The sequence below is a fragment of the Chenopodium album genome, chromosome 16, assembly GCF_948465745.1.
Source record: "Chenopodium album chromosome 16, dcCheAlbu1.1, whole genome shotgun sequence".
NCBI lineage: Eukaryota > Viridiplantae > Streptophyta > Magnoliopsida > Caryophyllales > Amaranthaceae > Chenopodium > Chenopodium album.
Genome location: NC_137849.1, coordinates 35,866,424 through 35,880,081, shown reverse-complemented (window position 1 = coordinate 35,880,081; position 13,658 = coordinate 35,866,424). Strand labels below are relative to the sequence as shown.

General features: G+C 36.4%; 1 non-coding gene across 1 annotated transcript; it reads left to right on the top strand.

The window, feature by feature from the left end:
- The first annotated feature begins 4,169 nt into the window (after positions 1-4,169).
- Positions 4,170-4,276, top strand: LOC145587129 (small nucleolar RNA R71). Its single transcript, XR_014101159.1, has one exon. It is a non-coding gene; the product is annotated as a small nucleolar RNA R71 (small nucleolar RNA).
- The last annotated feature ends 9,382 nt before the right edge of the window (positions 4,277-13,658 follow it).

The window sequence follows — 13,658 nt, the reverse complement described above, 5'->3', positions numbered from 1 at the left end:
GTTGCTCCATAAAATCCTGGAAAAATGCTCCAAATGTGCAATTCCCTACAAAACTCAACCAAAACTACGAAGACACTAGAAAACACCAATTAGTAATAAAAGTGGCTCTTAAGAGCTAAAAACACCACTAATTATGACCAAGGGACGGGGGAAAAACACTATATAAAATAGACATATCAAACTCTCCCAAGCCAAACCTTTGCTTGTCCCTAAGCAAAGAGCTCATCAATGAATACATAAAACATGCCTCACCCCAAATAATCGAAATCAAGAACAACCAATTCAAGGCAAAGCTAACAAGCATGCACCAACATCAACCAATCTCATCCATCCAATCACTCATCCACCCTGACAATTGTCAAATAGAGCAAACCACAAGAGCATATAGAATTCAAGACTAGTGATCACACACTCAACTCTCATTTATGTGGCGAGTAAAAGATGTACTCGATCGCTCTCCATCTCAACCTTTTTATGTGAACAATGCCCTCCCAACTCACACTCTCGTGTGTTTAAAGAAAACTTGCACTCAACCTAATAGTCGACTCGGAATATGTCAAGTCATTCTTCGCATTGATAAACAACTAATTTCATATTCACACAACTCTATGCACAAAGGTCGAAAAGTCTTCAAAGCTTGTAATGTAAGGCTAGGGTAAAAGGTAGGATAAATTTGGGAAAATGTCAAAGTAAAGCCATGCTTAAGGGAGCCAAATCCTAATAAAACCCAAGGTCAAAAATAAATAATGACCAAACTATCTCCAACACAACTCAACTCTACCAAAATTCACCAAATACAACTCCAATCAAAACAATAATTCCCAACACTTACAATTAATCACTCATAAAAATATAACATTGTAAAACTTGAGTGAATAACAAACTTTAACTTCCAAACTTGATTTTATTTTTCATTGAAACTCAACTTTCAATTTTTTTCTTTCTTTCGATCAACCTCCACTTAGAACATTTGAACTTCAAACATTTTTTTTTCTCTTTTTGCTCTTTTTTTTTCTTTTAAAGTTCACTCTTTTTTTCACTTTTTTCTGTTTTTTTTTCATATCATCACACTTTATTCTTTCAAGAAAATTTAACTTTCAAGATCATCAAAAATAAAACACAATCAAGAACAAAACAACTCCTCATATCCACCCAAATTGTGCAAATAATAAGCACATAACAAAATTCCCTCACCTCACTCACTAATAGCTCCCCTAGCTTGGGACTAGTAACGAATGGGGAAAATCGGCTTGTAATGTGGCTAGTAACAACAAAAAGTCAAGGCAACAACATGGGTAGCAAGAAGGGAACAAATGTATCTAATATCGTCTGAAGGTCACCTAAAAGAACAAATGCCTTCGTCCTCCTCAATGTGCATAATAATGAGTCATGCAAACATTACTTTAAGTTGCAAACCAATACTCAACTTTATTGACATACCAAGAACTAACACACAATTCCTAACCAAATCAACTAGTCAAGCACTATATTCACAAGTAGTTGGACAAAATTAACGCATGTTAAGAATCAAATCATGGCTAACCTATCCACAATGCTCATCATCATATACCAAGAATCAAAATAATTTTCAAGTATGGGGCATAAGGAAGCATGATTTATTAATCATTGGAACGTATTTTTGTATTTTTATTTTTTTTATTTTTCAATTTTTTGTATTTTTTTCATTTTTCTATAAGCAATAAAACTACACTAGAAAACAATAAATAGAAAGAAACCATACCTCAATCCTAAAACTCCCCCAAGCCAAAATCAGACAATGTCCTCATTGACTCAGGGATTAGCCTAGCGTGGCTGAACGAAATCTGGCTTTTAGAGAGAGAAAAGGTAAAGAAAATAGAGAGAAAAAGGAGAAAGAAAAAAGAAAAACAAAACAGGGGAAAAGGGGGAGGCGCGCCCGGTCAGGCGAACATAGGGACAGAAACTTGCTAACCTCGCACCCTATTGGGCGGTTCCTTGCCCGGTCGGGCGATTTTGTGTCCTCGATGAGGCTCTTTTACGCACCTGGTCGGGTAAAATTTGTCGTATATGGACCTCTTCTCGGGCCCGATCGGGCGGACGTTCGCCCGGTCGGGCGAAATTAAGGCCACAATCTTCCTTCCTCTCGCGCCCGGTCGGGTGCGACTTCGCCCGGTCGGGAGGACCCTACGCGGTATAAATTCAGGATTCTTCAATACTACTCACACGGGGCTCCTCTTTGGCCTTAATTTGCCTTGGTTCTTCACTTGACTGAGTTATTGGCACTCGATCAGGTGGGACTCGCATTACGGGCTTAGTTGTCGCAACCTGCTCACTTTTCTCCACCTTCTCATCTTCAAAACCAAACCCTTCACAATACAGGGCTCTTTCTATTGCATCAACCTCCTCTTTCCATCTATTTGTTTTTCATGTAGAAGGTGCAACACAAGATACCGCCTCCAAGGGATCTTTAACAAGAGTTTAGGGCTTATTAGAATAATTATCAACCACATCAATACTAAAGCACTTCTCCTTTGTCATGGGGCTTTTTGGGGCATTATTCAAATTAAAAATAATTTTATCTTCCCCTACTGATAGCGTCAGTTTACCACTTTTCACATCTATAATTGCTCCTGCAGTATTAAGGAATGGTCTACCCAAAATAATTGGGGTTTGCAAATCCTTAGCCATATCAAGAACAACAAAATCAACAGGTATATAAAATTTACCTACTCTAACAGGAACATCCTCTAAAACACCTAGGGGGTATTTAAAAGGACGATCGGCCATTTGTAGAGTAATATTAGTAGCTTTTAATTTACCCATATTTAGCTTAGAACACACAGACAATGGCATGACACTAACGCTAGCACCCAAATCACATAATGCATTATCAATCATCAGATTGCCAATATGACAAGGGATAGAAAAACTACCCGGATCTTTTAGTTTAGGTGGAGATTTATTTTGTAGTGCAACACTATATTCTGCAGTAAAAGCGACTGTCTCTACCTCACTAATAGACCTTTTCCTAGTCAATATTTCCTTCATGAATTTAGCATATGCAGGAATTTGTGTAATTAGTTCTATGAAAGGAACCGTTACCTACAAATCTTTCACCATCTCAAGGAACTTACCAAACTGCTTATCCAAATTGGTTTTTAAATGTTGATTGGGGAATGGAAGTTTGATAACTGGCTTTTGAACTCCGCTATTCTCATCCTGAGTTGCAACCTTCCCTGGAGTTGTACCCTGCAATGTATTATCAAAAATATTAGTACTACCCTTGAGCCCTGTAGGGCTATTAGCAACATAGTTTGGTTTAACAGAATCAAGATTAGCATTTTTCATTAAAACAAGTTCATCTTCTCTGGGCATAAGGGGCCTATCATAGTGTGAACCACTCCTCAAAGTAATAGCAAAAGCTTGATCTGTAGGTCTGGTTGGCTGCGATTGTAGGGCTCCCTGTTGGCGGGCTTGAAGAGTAGAGGAAATCTGCGCAATTTGATTATCCATGATTTTATTATGAGCTATAATCGAATCAATTTGAGCATCCCTACTCTCCATGTGCTTTTACATACTAGATTGCATGGCTCTAATTTCTGACAAAGCAGGGTCAGAAGATGAGGAGGGTTGTTGTGGTTGGGTTTTCTGGCCAGAGTTGGGATGGTAATATTTCTGTTGTGGTTGTTGTGGTGCTTGTGATTGTTGTGGGGGTAGTAGGTTTTGAACATTGGTGCTCCGGTAAGAAAGATATGGATGGTTCTGGAGCCCAGGATTATAGGTGTTGGAGTATGGGTCATTCTACCTATAGGCTTGAAAGGCATTAACTTGCTCCATGGAACTCCTTCAATCTTGTTCCCAATGACCTACAATTCCATAATTTTCACAGAAAGCATCATTAGAATTATTATTAATAGCAGAAACATTAGTACTAAAATTATCTAAAATCTGACAAATGGAGGTTAATTGAGCTTGCAAAGAGGATACGGAGTCAACACTATGTTTCCCCTTGTTAGCAAAACCTCTAGGATTTCCATATTGGGAATTGTGAATTGCCATATCTTCGATAACTTGACCTGCATCATCAACATTAAGATTCATAAACCTCCCACTACCTGCAGAATCTAAAATTATTCTAGATGAATTTCCAATCCCATTATAAAAGACTTGGATCAACTGCCATTGTGCTAAAATTATGGTGGAGACACTCTCTCTGCAAATCCTTAAATCTTTCCCAAGCCTCATATAAAGTTTCATCTAGCTCTTGGGCAAAGTTTTGAATTGCACTCCTTAGTAAAGCTGTCCTCTCTGCAGGATAATATTTATTATAAAAATTCAAAACAAGAGTCTCCCGGTTAATAATACCAAGCGCAGTTCTATTAAAACCATTAAACCACAATTTAGCCCTCCCACATATAGAGAAAGGAAAAAGGATCTCCCTGATTTGGTCTTGTGTGACCCCAGCTTGCCTGATGGTATTGTAATATTGACAGTAGTCTGCAACATGAAGATTTGGGTCTTCACCCTTAGCTCCACTTCATTGCTTCCTTTCTATCATCGTGATAAATTGGGGTTTAATCTCGAATCGCACTCCATCAAGAGCTGGAGTGAGATTGAGATGTGGAAAATCCGTCACTGACGGCTGCGAATAATCACTGAGCTTTTTAGGTGGATTTCCTGTCATCTCTGATTCTGGTTCTGAAGAAACTTCCAAATTGCTGGAATAAGATGGAGGGTCCCTAGGAATATCACCCCCAGAGCCTGCCAGTATTTACCTGTTCAAATTCTTTTGTCTATGAAAAGAACGCTCAATCTCAAGATCGAAAGGGATGTAACCTGATCTGGAACACCTGGGCATAAATAAAGAACTAGACGACAAATATAAGAACTGTCCCAAAGAGCTCAAGTTCTCTGTGACGAAGGAAAATAATCTAGACTACAAAAACAATTAGAAATAAAAATAAAATTGTTTCCCCAGCAACGCGAAAAATTTTGACAGGATAAAGTCGTATCACCTAATCGAAAATAATTCTTAGATTCCTCTAACTATGCAGATAGGGAAGAAGGGTCGAACTACAGGGAAACAAGTCTTTTTATTCCTAATTAATTTAAATAATCTAAATTATAAAGTAACTAAATTATAGATATGAGGAAATTAAAATAAGGGATATAAAAGTAAGGAGGAATCAATTTATAAAAGCCTAGGGCATAGGTTTACCAATAAATAATATTGCAGGGTAAAACATAACAATCAATCATCAATGCATCAATTAATCAGATCATAAAGGGCTTTCACTACGTATTACAATCACAGAGTTAATTTACTTTTATTAAATCTCATCTCTCGAATATCGACTTAACCATTTATAAATTAGTCCGCCTATTGAAACTAAGCCTAAACATCAATTCTCATCTCTCGAATCTCGAATCTCGAATCAATATTGCATAACTCATACAAATTAAATCTGGCCAAATCTAATTGCATAGCATTAAATCAATCAATAGGAAATTAACTAAGCATTGACAATTAACAATAATAAATTACCCCTTCATATTATTTATGGATCCCCATAAAGCCTAGAAAGAAAACTACTCACACATAATTAAATCTAAACTAATAAAAGAAATTAAACAAGACATGATGAAATAAAGAAATTGAATTACCGAAAATAATAGAGAAGAAATCGTTACCAAAGTTAACGGAAATAATGGACTGAATTAAGAACAAAGTTGTAGAGTTGTAGAGAGAGAAAAAAAATGAGAGAATTCTAATCTAAAAACTAAGTAGAGAGAGAAAAGCTAAGAGAAGAGGTCTAAGAAGTCCTAAACTTGTTTAACAAAAACGTATTCATATTAAACTAGAGAATCCTAAGCTTAAACGAACTAAAACGACGCCTAATCTTCTTCCAGTAACACGCGCCAGGTCGGGCGCCACACCGCCCGATCGGGCGTGCCTTTTTCCTTTGTAGCACATCTCTCGCGCCCTGTCGGGCGCGAGATCGGACGAAGCATCCTTCCTTCTTTCGTCCCGCCCGGTCGGGCGCGCCTCAGGGCGAGGGCAGCCTGGCCAGGTGATGCTCACTTGAGCTACTCTTGGACTTCGATTGGGCTCCGATTCTTCGGCCCAATTCGAATTTCCTCTTTGGGGCTTTAATACTTAGTCCAACGCCTCGGTATCTCATATGTCGAGCCCTTAATCACCGGTTCGATGACTCTAACCAGCCTTGGGCTACGAAAAGTGGTCGTGCTCCTTCAACGCTCGTAGTTGCTCCATAAAATCCCGGGAAAACGCTCCAAATGTGCAATTCCCTACAAAACTCAACCAAAACTACGAAGACACTAGAAAACACCAATTAGTAATAAAAGTGGCTCTTAAGAGCCAAAAACACCACTAATTATGACCAAAGGACGGGGGAAACACACTATATAAAATAGACATATCACCTATCCAACCGGTAAACTGCGTAGACTGACTCCGAAGGCGTTGTTGGCAGGATCCCCTATGATGATCCTGTATAACCGGTGAATCAAGTCTCCAGCTCCTGATCCATGATGGCGAAGCACGCCATCGACTACGCCGGTAAGTGGACGGTGAGAAATATGGTTCTCACGACAGAAAACCAATTCGTCTGGTGTCCATGGAGGTGGAGTCCACCTACCCCTACTCGTAGAAGGGCGAGGCTCAGTCTCCAAGGCATCGTCTATGCCCTCAGGAACCGTGGGAGTGTCCTCTCGGAAAGCCTGACGCCGGCCACAAGTAGAAATATCTCGATCTCAAGTTATTGAGTTATTTATTCAAAAACAGCTTAACAGCTACCTCAAGTTGCATTTTCTGTTATACGCTAAATTTTTACCTCAAGGCTAAAAATTAGCAAAATAATAGAATTATTTCTAGTACTTAGTTTCTCCATGACAAACTAATACTACAGTTCTCCTAATCGCATGATATTATGTTCTCCATGACAATATAGTACATACACAAAAACAGAGCATGTTTTGAAATTGCACAAAAACAATAGATCGGCACATCACAGCATATTTTACAAGATCTACAACCATTATATCATCGTTTCAAGTGCAAAGAAACAACAAGAACAACAAGAACACCATTTCACGCACAAGTAGTACAAAAAATGGTGATTTGCTCATTTCTTCACCAAATCATGCAAACTTAGCCTCAAATTGCTCATAAACAAACATACATTCATATACAAGCTAATTCATGGCAAGAATTTCGACATAGAAGCTCAAAATCAAAAACCCCCAATTTGATTTTTTTAGGGTTTCAAGCAAAAACGGCATTTACGGCAAAATTTGAGACAAAAGGCAAAGAAAACTTACATGGATCCTTATAGGAATTCGAAAATGGGGAAGTTTGCAAGAGTTTTGAGTAAAAATGGTGAAGAAACGAGTGAATGGAGCTCGAAAAAACCGCAGCAAGGAAGTCGAACAGCAGCAACGAGAGCAGACAGACCACCGTGACATGGTACTCTATGCCATGACACGGTAACATGTGACGTGTCACGGTCTTGACCCAAGCGACGCGGCGAAAATGGCGACGGCAAACTCAAACAGCAGCAGCGACGGAGCAGAAAACCTTCTCAGATACACCGTGACACGGTCAATAACGCCGCGACACGGTATTAAGCTTCGTGCCACGGTACAAGCCTGCCGCGACAAATGGTGAACTCAAGATTGAACAGCAAAAAAAATACAAAAAAAAAAAGAAGAACGAGAAGGGCGAAAATGGTGAACTCAAGATTGAACAGCAGCAACAAAATGAAATGAGGAAGCAGGAATGCGAAAACTCGAATTTAAAGGCAAAATAAAGCCCTGTGCCATGGCTTTATTTCCCGTGCCACGGTATTCATTGCAGCGTAACGGTATACCTGACGTGGCGCAGTGATTTAGCTGGTCAAAGGCACGGAAATCTAAAGACTCGATGCACGCGCAAACCTCCACGTGGCACGGTGCACGTGCGTGTCCTATATACCGCATTGACTTGTTTCTGAAGTATTCAAGGCATTTTGACTAGTTTAAATAAGTTGCCGCAGCTTTCTGACAGTTATTTTCTCACCGAAAATACACGGAAAATTCTGACTAATATTTAAGTTGTACCTAAATTACCATTTTGCCCCTATCAAGCCTCAAAATCACATTCTCGATATTTTAAGCACATAATATGGTCGGATAGTCGACTTGACGGTGTAAATCATCTACAGCCCATGTTCGGGGACAAGCGAACCAATTACAACCCACGTTCGGGGACAATCGAACCACCATCATTTCATGGCGCAAGGTTCTCGATACACAGAGACTTGCAATCTCATTAGACAAGTTTTTCCTCAAGCATGGAAAATTGTCGGTCGTTGTCACCTCCTCAAAACGAAGAAGTCAGCAATTATATCATCTATCGACTTTCCTCAAGCATGGAAAGTATCTCAATCGGTGGATTTCTTCAAGCATAGAAAACCGCCAAATTCATCTGTCGACTTTCCTCAAGCATGGAAAGTGTATCGGTGGGTTTCTTCAAGCATAGAAAACCGCCAAATTCATCTATCAACTTTCGTCAAGCATGGAAAGTATTATTCAGTTGATTTTTTCAAGCATAGAAAGCCGCTAAATTCATATGTCGACTTTCCTCAAGCATGAAAAGTATCATCCGGTAGATTTCCTCAAGCATAGAAAGCTACCAAACTCATCAGTCGACTTTCCTCAAGCATGGAAAGTATCTCAACGAAACGTCATCCGGTGGATTGCTTCAAGCATAGGAAGCTACCAAACTCATTTGTCACTCATACACTGGTGTCAGATACGCATTCTATCCCTTTACTCTTTTATCTGTGTAACTAACATTTTTCGGCAGGTATCGGTGTATACAAAGTGATTTAGGATCGCAGAACGTCTTAAATCATTCTTCGTCCCTATCGACACCTAAAAATGTCTCAGTCAAAGTGGGGGCTTCTGTAGACACCTAAAAAATGTCTCCCCGAAACCAAACCCGATGATGAACAACTTTTCACGCCATTATTGGTCGGGTTAAGTATTTAATCTCGGGAGTGCTTAAAATTCATATTCAATCAAACTCAGTTCATAAAATCAGTCCTAATGTTTAGTCAAAGCATAGTCCAATTTTTATTTTGGCCCAAACCTTTTTTTATTCATTTCATATTATTTATTATTTTAGCCTAATTAATAAATAATAAACCTAAATAGCCCGAAATTATGAAACGGCACTTAAAAATGCTGAGCGTAATTAGGGTAAAAATGGATCTGGACGTAAAAATGAAAGCAGGATTCGCCGCGTCACAGGAAATGTTGCCGCGCCACGGCATATTTTCCCGTGCCACTGTGCATATACCGTGACACGGGATTGCTCCGTGTTTTCTTCCCGTAATCCCTAAACGCGTTTTATCTTCTGTAGTCTTTTTTCTGTCCCGCGTCACACTACTTTCCCCCGTGTCACGGGATTCTACACCGTGTCGCGGCATTGTTTTTTAGGGTTTTTATCTTTTTAGGGTTCCACGTGTTCCCTCTGCTCATTTTCCCTATAAATACCCCCTCATTTCTGTTGTTCGGGGCATCAATTAACATTCTCTTCTTTCTTCTATGCTCTAGCCTACCTTATTCTCTCAAAATACTTCTATTCTCCCCTTCACAAGGAGGTATAGAACCACTATAAACCTTCTTATATGTTTCCACTTTGTAACATTCATCAATAAAAGCCTCAGGTTCTTTATTTTGAAAATATATGCAAGCAATAGCATGGCAGCATGGAATGCCTACCATATTCCATTTTCTACAACTACAACTCCTACCAACTAAATCTACATTGACCTGATCAAAGTAATATCTCACATTAAACTTACTCTCAGAGGAAGGCATTACATCACAGTTAGCTGCCTTTTCCTTCTCTTTCTCTAACCTAGCTTGTACTCTAGGACAAATTACAGAAGTCCATTTTTCCATTTCTTGTCTTTTTTTACTAACCTCTGCATTAATGCTACCCTAATATCCTCTAACATGAATATCAAGTGCTTAGTCCTAGCATTAATGATGTAAGCATTAAATGTTTCTACTATGTTGTTTGTGATAGCATCAGTTTTTATGCATGGCTTCATGAATGCTCTACAAAAGAGGTTAGGATTATACCTCCTAAATGCTTTACAATAATAGAACCTATATGCTGAATATTCTAGTTGGAATTATTAGAATGGTAGTGCTACTTAAAATTTTTATAACTTTGTAGTAGTTCTTTTAAAAAAAAAATTTAATAGGTAGTTGTTTTCAAAACACGCGCTTTAATTGGTAGTTCTTGACAAAATTTCTGAAAAAAAAAAAAATTCAATTGCTCGCACGAAAAATTTGACGTTTTCAAGTTAAGATACACCAGTACACTACACTAGCAAGGGAGTGAGCAATGACACATGAAAAGTGATTTTTTTTTCCTAATTTGGTTTAATTTAGATTTGCATAATACAATCACGTGTAAATAGTCTAGTAAATGTTATATTTTAGTTTGATTTTTTAATTGGATGCTCGTTATATGCATATCATTTTTCTCATAATTAAACTTTAATAAAATTAATTGATATAAGATTAATTTTTTAAGATTTTTTTATATATTAATAATTTTTTATTCAAATGATATTAGTTTATACATTTCCTTTTTCGTTGATCAAAAGTTTAAACTTGTGATTTTTTTTTAACTTCAATTTTTTTTATATATAAAAAGTTAATTTTTTTTTTATTGATGGTTAATGAAACATATTACTTTATAATGAAAATGGTCATTTTTAAAGAATATTTTGATTTAATAACAAATATGTTAAAACAGAAATAGAAATAGAAAATATATAGAAATGAGATCATATCACATCCCTTATGTGAGAACCCTATTATATGTGAGGATTCATTATGACCGTTGGATCAATTACATCCAACGGCCATAATTAATTCCCGGTCAACAAAACTCCTGCATTTTTTCTCTCTCCTCCTTCCTCTTTCACGCGGTATTTTCTCTCTCCTCACTCAATTTCTCTGTTTTCTACTCAATTTCTCTATGTTATTCGCTCTGATTTTTCATCACTACTTCTTCAATCTTCATTAATTCTCGTCAAGGTGAGTTTATTGTTTATATTTTCGTGTTTTTCAATTAAGTTTAGGTCACATTCATCGTTGATTTTCGTTTAGATTTTCAATTAATTTTCGCTGATTTCAGCTCACATTGTTTATCAATTGGTGTCGATTATGTTTTACTATGTTTTTTTCATTGATTTTAGTTTTATTTTCGTTTTTTTTTTTAGTAGTTATCAAGTTGATTTTAGTTTTCTTTTGCCTTATTTTTGTTATTATCCAGTTTTTTCGTTTTTTTTTCCGAAAACCTAGAAATAATTGATAATTTGTGCTATTATGTTGATTTTCGCTTGATTTTAGGTATTTTAATTATTATGTGTATTTTAATTTGATTTTTCGGTTTATTTTAGTTCTCAATTATGTTTTATTTTCTGGTTTAATCTTATTTTTTGTTTGATTTTAGCTTTATTTGAGTAATTATTAGTTGATTTTAGTTTTAATTTTACTTCATTTGAGTAATTATCTTACATTTTCTTTGTTTTTTTTGGAAACCTGGAAGTAATTGCTATGGATTCTGCAAATGCAAATGTTCCTCAAGAAAATGCAATGTATGTGCTTATGCTCATTTTATATTTACTTGTTCATTTCTTGTTTGTTGCTCAATAAAATTCTTTATGTTTAGCTTTATTTGAGTAATTTCACATACTTTTTTGCTACTGGAAGTATGATATTCAGCTTTGTTGGCTGTGATAACTTGGCTAGACAGTAGGAATGAAATGAGTGTTTGGTTTTACTCATTGTTGTTATAAGGTTTGCATTTGTTAATATTCGGTTCCCATTAAATTAGTACATGATTCTGAGACCAAGCAATTAGATGAGGCTAATGAAGTGCAGTAGATACTAATTAGATGAGGGTAAGATAATAAGCTAGAACCCGAGCATATCACTAATTCCAGAGCAAGATGGAGCAATAATATGGATTCATGAGTAGCTTTGTGAGGGTAGGCAATAAAGGAGTGTCTACTAGATTATCTAGCTTCATCTTTTATAGCGTCTCTGATATCACCTTTCCTTTACAGTCAACCAACAGAAGACACAATGCTTCGGATTGCCATTCTAATTTAAACATTGCCTAAAGCCACATAGCGCTGCTCACTGTACGGTTTCTTATAGTGCCAATTATGGAGAAATATTATATGCAGTTGGCTCAATTCATAAGATTCATAACCATTATACACACTTTATAAAACACCCTTCATATATATATATAGTGATAAGTCATTAACCAACAATAATAGCTACTATATAAGAGCGCGTTGTAATCCCACTAATATCTTTGCTTAATATGAATAGCATAAACTGCCTTACCACTGTTTTAGAATGTATGAACCAAGTGATGGTAAGAAATTCTGCTTTTCTGTTCTTTTTGTTTTGTTTTTAACTCATTAGCTTTGTTAAGAAATGATAACGAAATGATCATTCAACAAAATATACTGCCATTTTAACTATTTTCCTCCGTTTTTTCCCCCAAAAATAACCCCTAATATATTTTAAGGTGTCCTGAATTTGCCTTCTTACCCCCGTAGTACTAAAGTATACTAAGTGTGAATCAAATATCTACTCTGTAACATCTCCTGCTGCTAATTTTGCTAATATCGGAAGTGATGAATATGTGAATTACCGAAAACCTTTGATTCTGCTAGTTAATTGGTTTAAATGAAATTGAGCATCTGACCTAAAAAGAGCTTCCATAGCAAATTATTTCAGTAAAAGAAGCCACTTGTTTCAATGTAACTTTTGGTTTCCTCCTATTTTCTTTTAGAACCACGTAATTACATCAAGGCCCCCTCACGTGTATTACATTTACATGCGATGTTTGTCAACTAAGGAATTGATATGTCTGTTGGGTTTAGTTTATATAGTATGCGATTTAATTTATATGATTTTGATCATTTGATATTTAGTTTGCTTTGTATGATTGTTTGGATAAAACTTGCTCATTTTATGTTCTGTTGCTCATTTATGAAATATCAGGTTTTTTTATTTTGTATAGCAAATATGATGAAAAGTATTCTATTTGAAGTTGCAGTCATTTGTTAAATTAGCAACTAAGTATTTGTTCATTTAATAAATGAGCAACTAACTATTTGCTCATTTGCTAAATGAGCCAAACATTGATTGCTCATTTCCCAAATGATTAAAGAAGTGTTTGCTTATTTTACAAATGAGTAACTAATTATTTGCTCATTTGACAAATGAGCAAAGTAATGTTTGCTCATTTCACAAATGAGAAAAGAAATGCTTGCTGATTTAATGAATGATTAAAGAAATGTCTGCTCATTTGACAAATGAGCAACTAACTATTTGCTCATTTGACAAATGAACAACTAAGTTTTTGTCAAATGAGCAAAAGTTTTTGTCAAATGAGCAAAATTGGTTGTTGGTGCTTTCAAATCTTGCAATCCTCCGTGTCGTTTACAAAGTAAAATCTATGGCTAGCAATTTTTAATAACTTGTACAAGCTATTGAATGTTAGAGAGATTTAGTTAGCTTTTCAAAAAAAATCAATATTAATTATTTGCTCATTTGTTAAATGAGAAACC